We start from the raw sequence: 12,500 nt of genomic DNA, 5'->3' as shown, positions 1-12,500 counted from the left end.
AAGGGAAAAGATGTCAGTTTGGTGATCAGATCTGCAAAAGGTGGAAATGGTTTAAGGTAAAAGATATCAGTTTGATGGTCAGATCTGCATAAAGTGGAAATGACATTAGTATGGGTGCAACAGAGGTAACATTTGTAAGGAAAGGGTCAGCTATGCTACCGCCTATTATCAAAACTTGGATTACTTGAATACAGCTATAATAAGGGCATTGCTGGACATATTTATCATTTGTTGTGCAAGTTTTACAGTGAATATATGGGAAGTTAAACCCAAGATTAGCATATTGGAATCAACAAACATAGAATTCAATTTACTAAGTTAGTTATCACAGTCACTGGGAAGTACTAAAATGGTCTACAACTGGCAATAAAGTGACTATGATGTTCAGAAGTTCTAAATCACTGTCTTCATGGGTTTGGTGTGAGGTAATGAGGCAGCAGATACAATCTGAGTGAGTGACTAGCCCAGTACCCTGGTAATGAGGGAATCAAGTTTCAGTAGCCACAGACACACACACACACACACACACACACACACACACACACACACACACACACACACACATATATTTGTTCAAATGTTAAGGCCTCTAGATTGGGCAAGTTTTTATTTTGACTCCTAGCACTGACAAGGGTCACATTAATGTAAGCTAGACTGGAATTTACTGAGATGGAATGTCCATAAGACTGATCTTGCTTTAGCTACTACTGGGTCAGAAAAAGTCTTAGCCAAGGTGCGGTATGAAACCCTGAGGTCATCCCTTGTGAAACAGATGCTGGACTTTTTGTCCATTGCTTGCCATGCTGGCATACACTGGATCTTGCTGGAATGACACCATTTAGACAGCCAATTATTTTGCTTTGGAAGTGTGGCATCATTCTCAGAGATGGCAATATATTATCACAGGATTATAGGAAGTTACTAGGCTCAGGGCCCAGGGCCCTTAAAAGCCTAGCCAAGTCCAGCCCATGTTCCCAAGGGTGTCTGGTTCAAGCAGACACTAAAATCAGCAACTACCGCCACTGTCCAAGAGGGACAGAGGTGGGAACCTCCTTGGGTGAATTTCTAGTTACATATCCAATCCTCCAAATAACACTTAAATAGGTCCAACGGGGGGCTTTGTTTAACATGAACAGGAAGCTTGTTCCAAAAGTGGGGCAACCTCTATCAGACAAATTTCTCCCCCCAACAAGTTCTGTTGATATCACATACTAGGTTAAGGTCCTTTGAGCGACTGACCTCTGTGCCATTTGACTTGCGAATGTGCAGCATTTCCATTAAAGCAGGATTAGAGAATGCTCTGTATGCAAGGCACAGGTGGCCTCTGAGCAGTCTGTATGACACAGAATAAAGTGACAAGGATTTCAGTCTGTCTACATAAGACAGAACTTGAAGACCATGAATTTTCTTCGTAAGGAACCTTTGTGGTTGCAAGTGCTTGGAAAGGAAAATATCAAAGGGAGCATTGTACTCTGTTACTGGCCTGATGAGGGAAGAGTACAGAGGGGTTTATAACCTCTTTTTTTCTGTAGGCAATGCCCTTACATATGAGATGAGCAATATAAAATGCCCTTCTTACTACTGTGGAGACATGGTGATCGAAGTTAAGGTTGCTGTCGACCTGTGTGCCCAGATCTCTCACCACTGACTGTATGCTTATGGTATTGTTATTGGTGTGGTAGTTTGCAGGAAAATCACCCTTACTGAAGGGGATGATAATGCACTTTTTTGCATTAGGTTTAAGACCATGACTTTGACACCAGTCATTAGTCTGCGTAAGACGTTCTTGCAGGATGCTGACATTGCTTGGGGTGTCAGTGATTGCTCCCAGTTTGCAGTCATCAGCAAACTTTGTCAGTCACAGTCCTTTTGTTTTAGTCTGTACTTCGGAGAGGTAGATTCTGAACAGTAGGGGTCCCAGAATGATCCCTGTGGAACACCACTGGTTACAGGTCTGCTAGAGGAGGTGGAGTCCCCTATTTTGATTGCATAAGTTCTATCAGTACGCCGGTTTGCAACTCACCTGACTATATATAGGATGATACCCAGCTGGGTGAGTTTATCAATAATGCCTGAGTGGGGACTGTGTCAAATGCCTTGGCTAAGTCTAGGTAGGCTGTATGCACAGATTTGCCCTCATCTAGGGCTTTGGTGACTGTCTCGAAGAAATCCACTGTTTAACAGGCATGATCTTCCCCTGACAAAGCCAAACTGGGTGGAGTCGAGGATTTGCATATTTCCTTTATTTTTGTTAATAAGGTCCATGATGATTCGTTCCATGGCCCTGAGAAAAGGCTGGTCAGGCCAAAGGGTCTACAGTTCGTGGGTCCACGGATGCACCCCCTTTGTGCAAAGGGATGACAGTAGCTGTTTTCCATTCTGCTGGGATGAAACCAGTGCTTAGGCTGTGATTGAAAAGCATGGTCAATGGTGATGCGAATTCCTGTTTTAACCCATGTAGAACACAGCCTGGGATGTTGTTTGGTCCCACAGAAGCTGTGTTTTTGGCCATGGAGAGGGCATTTAAGACCTACTCCTTGGAAATACTAGTTGGGGGACAGGTGTTAGGGAAGCTCTGGGGTATATGTGGCTGGGACAGGGGAGTGAAGATTTCACTGAACCTGTCAGCCAGCAGGTTTGCTATATCCATAGGTTCTATATATATAGTATCATTAACTATGAGTTCAGCGGAAATCTGGGCCTTACCTTTGAGGTTATAAATGTAACTAAAGAACGCCTTGTGGTTATTCTTAGTCAGGGAAGCAAATTTGGATTTGTAGTTAGCTTTGGAGGACTTCACTAGGAGACTTATTTACTTTTTTAAGTTGAGAAGGGAATAATTCCAGTTTTGAGACCATTACTTCCTACTTTTAGACAGCAATTTATTTCTCCTATTGTATAGCCTATTAATGTCAGTTGTCCACCAGGTAGGTTTGTTTTTCCTTGAAGATCTTGCTTTGATTCTATCAGGTATGGCAGAGTCAATACAATTGTACAGGTGCTTGTATAAAGCACTGGTGTATAACTCAGCATGTGTCTGTTTCATCAGTGGGAAGAGGAGCTATGAAGCTATTTATACCATAACGTAAGAGGTTGTAATTGGCTTTGGTGAAGGTTTTTAGTCTAGTTGTTGCTACGGGGGGGGGGGGGGGTCCTTGAGTTATTGTTACTTCTAGCAAGACTGATTTGTGGTTAGATCTCACTAGGGATGGTTACAGACTGAGGGTAGTGAAGCAGTCCCCCATGTTGGTGAGTACCAGGTCCAGGATGTTTGAGCACCGTGTGGATGTGTCAACCAGCTGGTCCAGGGCATTGGAACTAACAAAGTCCAGAAACCTTTGGGCAAGTGAGTTAAGAACACATATAATTTACCCAGTCTATGGATGGGTAATTAAAGTCACCCAAAACCAGGGTGTTTGCTTGTATTTTGATTGACTCAAGTAGATCCAATAGACTGAATGGATGTCCTGATTCATGGAGGGGACCCTATAGCTGGCAATGACCTAAAGAGGAGTCTTGCCTACACAGTCAATTGTACCTGAAGTAATTCAAAGGAATCAAGCTGTTTAACCAATCTAGAGGTGTATTTACCTTTAATGAATATTAGTACACCACCTCATTTAGTTCTCATGCCTTCAGTTTGTGGTCTGAATGTGTGGAAGGAAATGTAACCTGGTATAGGTGGGGTGCTCTCTACAGCCTTAAACCAGGTTTCATTGACTGCACAAATGCCACCATCTTTCAGGGTAAGGACTGTTTCCAGTGAGTGCAGTTTCTAGTTAAGATTCCTGAAGGCAGGTGTCTTTTCTGGCTATCATACATGCAAGGACAGATCACCCATGTATACCTATATTCCCCTAGTGTGGGCCATCTAAAGTCACTCACTCAGAAGCGGGCAACTGCAAGGTCATACTTGCATACAGTGTACAAGGAATCAGGGACTGTTGTCATATCACAAATTCTGACACCAGAGAGACAGCTAACCATGGATCTATCATTCTTACTCTAGTGAATGCAATACCAGTTTGTTTGACTATGAAGTTACCTATCTCCAGTGGTTATGACAATTACAAGAAATATACATAACAAATGCAGAACATTTGGGGCAGACGCAGCAAATGAAAAAGTGATGAGCAGACAGTTGCTTTACTGCTAAAGATAACAGGGAGGTAAGCAATCAAAACATATAACAGTTAAGCAGTTTTGTTATTTCGTAACATGTAACCAACTATGATATATGTGTATATGGATATGATGCACAGACTTTTATTTTTCGTCAGCTGTCTCTGATTTCTAGAGTTGTATGGAGGCTGTCTCTGTAGCTGATTTGCAAGCATTTCACAAACTCCACATTAAAGCAGACTTGCACTTAGTTGCATTAGTTTAAGGTCTATGTGAGATATAAATGACTGAAGGCAATCCTCAACAGAAAGTACAGTTTTGTACCTACCATAAATGTAGATGTTCGAGGATCCACATTGCTGCAGTCCTAACCATTGGGTAGTCCGCTGTCCCAGTCGGCCCGAATACCAAAGTATATGGCTGACGTCGGTCAAGGCGCATTAGTCTGACGTCAGGACGTCAGGGTACTAATGCGCATGACCGACGTCATATCCTCAGTCTTTTCTTGCCCCAGATGTCAGAAGACCCTAAAAAGACAAGGCCAAAACCAAAAACACCAAACACTCCTGCACCAAAAATATGTACACTATATACAAAATTACAAGAGTATAACCTCACCCACACAACCACCCCTAAACACAGAGGTGAAGGAGGGAGGGTAAATTGGACTGCAGCAATGTGGATCCTCGTACATCTACATTTATGGTAGGTACAAAACTGTACTATGTTCTTCATTCCACATTGCTGCAGTCCTAACCATTGGGTAGAATCCCAAAGCAGAGGTAAGGGAGGCTGGCAAATCATAAGGAAGCAGGAGCTGTCAACATGCCTTGCAAAATAGCTGTGGCAAAACCAGCCCTAGATTTAGAGTAGAGAGGAAGGTGGTAATGCTTAGAGAAAGTATGTACTGAACTCCAAGTAGCTGCCTCCAAAATATCCTTAGTTGCCACCCCCCTTAGAAATGCTGTCGAAGTGGCAGTAGCCCTAGTGGAATGAGGCCTAATCCCAGCTGGAATCTCCTTGCCATGATGGGAATAACAAAAAGCAATGCAAAACCCAATCCACTTAGAAATAGTTTGTTTTGACACAGGCTTGCCCTGAGAACTCAAAGCAAAAGAAACAAACAACTGCTGAGACTGCCTAAAATCTTTAGTCCTGCTTAAATAATAACGCAACTGCCTGTGTACATCTAAAGTGTGCAAAATCTTTTCCCCCTTATTTTGGGGATCTGCATAGAAAGTAGGCAAATGAATAGTTTGGTTTAAAGCCACACTAGAAACCACCTTAGGCATAAAAGAAGGATTAGTACGTAATGATACCCTATCCTTATGGAAAATCAAAAAAGGCTCTACCGCCATAAGGGCCTGCAATTCAGAAACCCTTCTTGCAGAAGTAATAGCCAACAAAAAAGCAGTCTTCCATGACAAGTATTTCAATTCAGCAGTAGCCGAGGCTCAAAAGGTTGTAGAGTAAGTTTCTCCAACACAAAATTGAGATCCCAAGCAGGAGTAGGAGCTCTACGTGGGGGTCTTATATTCTTTGCCCCTCTAAGAAATTGCTTGAACAAAGGATGCGAAAACAATGGTGGGTCACAATCATAGTGAGCTGAAATTGCTGCAGCATGAATTTTAATGGAAGAGAAAGACAAACCTTTGTCCAATAACTCAGTAAGATATTGAAGAGCCACACTCAAATTAGGCTCAGAAATCTCCAAATTCTTTGCTGCACTCCAAAATAAAAATCTCTTCCATTTTTCTGCGTACACTTTCCTTGTACTAGGTCTTCTGGCTTCCATAATCACATTTAAAACTTGTTGAGGAAGTTGAGACCTGCTGTGTTTCAAAACAGAATATGCCAGGCTGTTAGATGAAGAGAGTGAAGCTTGACATTGAGCAGGTGACCGTCCCTCTGAGACAACAGGTGTGGAATCAAAGGTAAAGGCCATGGAGGCTTCCTTACCAGACTCCTCAGTAATGGGTACCAGTGTTGCCGAGGCCAATCTGGAGCTATTAAAATCATCCTTGGCTTGTCTTGTCTGACCTTTAGGAGCACCTTTGGGAGAAGAGGCAGAGGTGGAAAGGCATACACATGAAGATTTTTCCAACTGAAAGACAGAGCATCCACTTTCCAAGCTGTGTGATGAAACCTTTTTGTGCAAAACTTTGGCAACTGGTGGTTTAGTGGAGAAGCGAACAGATCTATGTCTGGAGTTCCCCATGACATTGTCAATTTCCGAAATACATGAAGATCCAGTTTCCACTCGTGGGGATCCATGATTTGTCTGCTTAACACATCTGCTAAGGAGTTCTGTGCTCCCGGCAGAAACCTTGCCTGAAGAGTTAGTTGCAAGCTGAGCGCAGTCTCCCATAAAATCATTGCTTGCCTGCACAACGGGTAAGAATGTGTTCCCCCTTGTTTGTTGATGTACCACATGACAGTTGTGTTGTCTGTTAGAATCAACACCTGCCCTGGAAGAAGTAACTCCTTGAAAGCCCTTAATGCAAACTGGACTGCTAACATCTCCTTCATGTTGATATGTAGATGCTGTAGTCTGGCAGGCCACTTGTCTTGTATCCACTTTCCATTTAGATGAGCTCCCAAGCAATGTCTGAGGCATCTGTCGTTAGAATCTGACTCGCCTCTGGCCGGGTCACAGAGAGTCCCTTGTTTAGGTGACATTCCTGAGCCCACCACAAAAATTCCTGTTGAATGCAAGGTATTATTTGAATGACAGTGTCCAAATCCTGGCAGTGCTGTGTCCATACATTTTTGAGATACCATTGCAGCTTCCTCATATGCAGTTTGGCATTGGGAAGCACCAGAATACAAGATGCCATGAACCCTAAGGCTTGAAGGACTGTCCTTGCAGTCAGCCCGGACTGAAGAGATAGTTGATGGAAGTAAATGGAAAGATTCTTTTGTTTGTCCGGGGTTAAAAAGGCCATCTGGGCTGCTGTATTCAGTCTCACACCCAGAAAGCACATGTCTTGAGAGGGTACTAGACTGGACTTTATTTCGTTCACAGAATACCCTAGGCATCTTAGCACTGCTATCACATATTCCAAATGCTGTAAAAGGTCTTCCTTTTCTTGAGCCAGAATCAGGCAGTCGTCCAAGTAAGGATAGATTTGAATTCCTTTTAGCCTGAAGTAAGCTATCACTGGAGCCAGAACCTTTGTGAATACTCTGGGCGCAGTAGATAAGCCAAAGGGCAATGCAGAGAACTGATAATGGGAATTTCCAGCTCGAAAACGCAGATACTTCCTGCAACTTAGTCTGATAGGCACATGAAGGTAAGCCTCCTTGAGATCTAAAGTTACCATCCAGTGATCCTTGCCCAGCAGAGGTAAAAGCTGTTGTAACGTCAACATTTTGAACTTGGGAATGTCCAGATAAGTGTTGAGGATAGATAAATCCAAAATTGGTCTCCACGTGTTCCCCTTCTTTGGTACTAGGAACAGGCGGGAATAAAATCCTAGGCCCCTTTCTGGCACAGGAACTGACTGAATGGCCCTTATTTGGAGTAACAGAGAAATTTGCTTGTGAGCCTCTTTTCTTTGTAGAGGAGGAATGTCTGGCATGCCTTTGAAAGGAGGTAAGGTATGGAAATAAAACCTGTAACCGTGGTGAATGATATCCAAAACCCATCTGTCTTGGGTAATTAAATCCCAATTTTCTTTGAAAAGAGCCAGCCTGCCTCCCAAAGGTGCTGCCAGACAAGAAGGTACTGGCAGCTGAAAAGGTAGGTCATTGGGTCTGTTTACGAAAGGACTGACCCCTGCCCTCACCAGAAGTCTGAGCAGGTGAACTCCCTGTTCTAGGCCTAAAAGAACCTTGAGCTCTGCCCCTACCACGTCTAGACCTACCCCTTGACTGGGAATCATAAGCAGGATATGTCCATCCCTTAGTAGGCCAATTTCTACTAAACTTCGGAGGCTGCACCTGCAAAAAATCTTTAACAGTTTGCATAGACTTAGCCTTGTCCTCCATTTTCTTTAAAACTGCTTCCACAGGCGAACCAAACAACACGTCAGACTGTAAAGGAGCATCCAAAATCCTTGTCTTAACATGCTCAGCTAAATTCTGATCCCTCAACCAGGCGTGCCTACGAAGAACAGAACCAGTGGCAGCCACCCTCGAGGAGGCCTGCACAGCATCAAAACCACATTGCAAGGAATGCTTACCCACCTGTTCAGACACATGAACTAAATCCTGCAACTCTTTACACTCAATACCTTCTGCCAGAGCATCCACCTTAGACTTCAATTGTGAAAGGAGATAATTTTGATATTTTAACATGTGAAACTGGCAATTCAACGCCCTCATGGCTAAAGTGGAAGAAGTATACACTTTCTTTCCCCATCTATCCAAAGCCCTTGCCTCTTTATCAGGAGGAACAGGATTTTTAACAACAGAAGCCTTAACACCTTTAGGCCCCTGAGAGACAGTTTCCGGGTCTGCCCTAGGACTCTTAAAAAGATACTTATGAGCTTCAGGCACCCTATAGTACCTATCCGGCTTAACTGGGGCAGGAGGCAAAGAATCAGGGTTCAGGGAAGCCTCTGCAAAAACATCTTCCACCACATTCAGAACAGGAGGTATAGCTAAAGGCCTATGCTGGGGTAAAAACAAGAATTCCCTAAGCCTCTTCCTGGAATCAGAGAAATCTTGACCTTCCCATTTAAAATGCTCCCTCATGGAATGCAGGGTCTCTGAAAATGAAAAATCCTCAGGAGGAGAAGCCGAAGGAGTAGAATCATCCACATCAGAATCAGAATAAGGAGGATACTCCTGCAAGTCTTCAGCCGAAGACTCAGAAGCCTCGAACACTGCTCAAAACTCTCAAACTCAGGTTCCACCCTAGGCCTCTTATCAGGAGGGGCATAGAACCTCTAATCATAGTAATCAAATCCTCTGCCATTTTAAGCATATGTTTCTTAGGCAAAGATCCTGAAGAGCTAGGAGAAACCCCCACTGAAGTTAAACCTGGCCTGCCTCTCAAAGAAGCCTTGGAAACAGAAGGGGAGGCTCTAACCACCTTAGGAAGAGAGGGAAGAACAGCCACCTGAGAAGCCCCTTCAGCCTGGCCTACCTCCTGAGAGGACACATCCTGTAACAGTAAAGTCTCTCCCTGAGACTCCAAAGAAACTCCTGGCAGAACCTCCGGCTCCACTGAGCCTTCTAAAGAACCGACGTCCGGGACTGTCGGTTCTTCCACTCTAGGCTTTGCTGCTTTGTCCTTGCGCTTTTTGGGAAGCGGCCGGAGCATCCGGCGGCATTTTATAATTACAACGCTTCCCAAAAACTAACCTGGCACAGTCTAACCTTCTCTTAATAGTGCGTTTGTTAAATCTAGCACAAGAACGGCATCCAACAACGTCGTGCTCAGGCCCTAAACAAGGTATACACAAGGTATGGTAATCCCTATGAGGTATCTGTTTCCCACAAGAAATACAGTTATTCACTTTTTCTGACATCCGGTTAAATACTGAGGCAAGAAAAACCAAAATATTCCCCAACGGGGTACTTAGCCAACTTTGATTCGGTCTGAAACTCCGACTTCAGAAAATTTCAGAACGCCAACCTGCACTCGCAAAACTGCTTCTGCATCGGACCATGCGGCAAAAAAGACTGAGGATATGACGTCGGTCATGCGCATTAGTACCCTGACGTCCTGACGTCAGACTAATGCGCCTTGACCGACGTCAGCCATATACTTTGGTATTCGGGCCGACTGGGACAGCGGACTACCCAATGGTTAGGACTGCAGCAATGTGGAATGAAGAACATCTATGAAGTCAGTATTCCTGATATTGTGGTTGTTTTTCCCACTTTTGGATGAATGTACTTGCTGTTCCATATAGGGAGTCATTCATAGAGTAGTACTAGGCCAACTGTCCTCGGGGACCATTTTAAGCTTAGCCAATTACTCCATGTGAGAATCAAACCCTGCACCTTGTGTTTCTAAGGTAAGTACCTTAACCATTACGCCAACCTCCCACCTCTGTCACCATGTCAGCATGGTTCCAGTAGTGGTTCAGTTTGCCTGACCTGTGTATTCCTCATGGTTGTGTGACCATGTGACTAGGATATACAAAGTAAGGGGGCATGCAATAGTCATTTTTTTGCGTTTGTGTTTCATGAAAAGAAAGCAGACAGCATAAACCAATGCGTGTTGAATGGCTGAAGCTTTAGAGAATTTACCATCAATGAAACTTAGTGGAACATTTTGACCACAGTGCCACATATGGCAACCTGTACTATAACTGTCCTGATCAAAACAAATGTTTCTTAATTGTGTGGAACAATAACTGACTTTCTTTGTGAAAAGCTATATAATCTTGATGGTTATTGTTCAAGTACTTGCAGGTTGGAATCTGAGGTTCACTTCAACAACTTGAAGTTTAAAATATAAAGAGAAGCAATGTAATATGCTTATACTGATGCTCATTTGTATGTGTGCTTACAGAGTTTGGCTTGGAAAGCCACAGCATTCATACAGCAATAAGAAAGAGCACACACACACGCAGCATGTCTGAGTATTAACACTTTTACTTAAAACAGTGGATCATTTAATGCACTGAGATACACACTGTCCTCAATGTCTGGTTGTCGTTGCTATCTCAAGAGATTTGTAGCACTGCAAGGTGATACAATAAAGCAGGTGGTTACTCAGTGAAGACTGCAACACATTCCTGAAGGGCTCAACACAAACAATTCACCAGACAACACTCCAAATCAGGGATAGCCATGAAAAAAATAAAAATGCTTTTGTGAAATGTCTATTCTCAACTTAAAGAACTCTCTCCCTACCTCTAAGTCTCCAGCCTCTTTTCTATACCCCAAATTTTGTGACAATTGACTCGGGTACATTTGGAATTATACACTTTATTTTAATTAACAAGTCACATTATTTATATTTCTTACTTCAAACTTGAGCACTACTGTAAAATAATGTATTATAACTGCATTAAGATTTTTGAAAGACTGCAATAATTCATCTTGTCTTAAATTAATATAAAATGAGTTGCTGAAACTCACACATATTAAAAAAAAACAAAGCTAGACATATTTTAAGTTAAAAAATACCCAGCAAAAAAGTCATCCTTCTACTGCAGTTTCAATTTCTTTTCTCCTGATTCCATGACCTGTCACCAGAATTCACACCATTCCCATCCTCTCAGTTTTGTAACTTGCATGCCCCACCAGCAACATCATTATGTTTCCTCATCTTGGAAATACTTGTCAAAAACTCCTGTATCTAACATTGTCATCCCTTCTTCTTTAATGGGTACCAGTCGTCGCTTCATTTAACACACACGACAACAATATTCTGCTGTCCATACTTTCTTCTTGGCCAAGGCCAGGGGTAGTGAAATGAGTACATGAAATCTGACTTTCCTTTACAGACCAAGTGAACTATAGTGGCGGAGTTCCACTCTTCTTTTTAGTTTGACAAAAGACTACATTTCTGAACTTGAGGATAAATGTCTGTTTGAAACCTTGAAAAGGGATATGAGGAATTAAGACATTTCTGTTAACACATTTTATGTTGATGTCACAGATGCAGGGAATCTGTGGTCTCGGAATGCAAGGGAATCACTCAGACTGTCAGATGGTTATGCTTTGAAAAACAAATTTAAAACTACTTTACCTCATAATTCACACAAATTTCTCAAAAAGCCATAAGCAACACAGGATGCATTTAGTTTTGCCTTTTAACAGCAGTCAAAACATTTCTTCATACATTTCTAAAAGTCTTTGGGAAAGTTCTCACAGTTAAAATAATTATCTGAAAATGTAAATAACATTTTCTCCCATCCACTCATTCCCTGGGACTCGGACAGGTTTACAAGTGTAAACCTTACAATGGGTGTCTAGCCCTTGCATTAACCCTTCACTGCTTTACCACAAGCAAAAAAAAAAAAATCACCACAGAGGGTGGTTCTGCTGGCCATGCTGTAGGATAATGAGGCAATTTGGGGGTGCAGTTATTGCTAACTGGTTATGTGCTTTTCCTGGACATACCTGTACTGGCCCGTTTACATTGCCAAGTGACTTTGCTGTGTAGTTTAACACTGCTGTCCATGTAAATTACCAAGGCAAGAAGAAATAGGTCACCCATTGTAGTCAATGGAAGAGACTGCAGCACTGGTAAGTAGAGTGAAGTTAATTGGTAGCATAGTGGTGGCGTGCGTGTCTGCAGGGGTAAGAATGAAGTCAGATGACTGTGTGTGCCTGTCTGTCTATGCCTGGGTTGGGGATTGGGCAGGGGATTAAGAGTGTGAATAAGTGTGTGTGTATGTGTGTGTGTCGGGGGTCCAATTGTATGCGGGGATGTTGTGCATTTATGAAGTCGAGCAGGTGTGTGTGTGTGT

At 42.8% G+C, this 12,500-nt stretch overlaps 1 protein-coding gene across 1 annotated transcript in view; it reads right to left on the bottom strand.

Moving 5' to 3' along the window:
* Positions 1-12,500, bottom strand: part of MAMDC2 (MAM domain containing 2) — a 1,373,080-nt gene that overhangs the window by 628,059 nt on the left and 732,521 nt on the right. The window lies entirely within an intron of this gene.

Source organism: Protopterus annectens, chromosome 2.part2 (genome assembly GCF_019279795.1).
Source record: "Protopterus annectens isolate FY-2018-M chromosome 2.part2, PAN1.0, whole genome shotgun sequence".
Lineage (NCBI taxonomy): Eukaryota > Metazoa > Chordata > Ceratodontiformes > Protopteridae > Protopterus > Protopterus annectens.
Note: the sequence above shows the minus strand (reverse complement) of the source record. Positions and strands in the feature narration are given on the sequence as shown.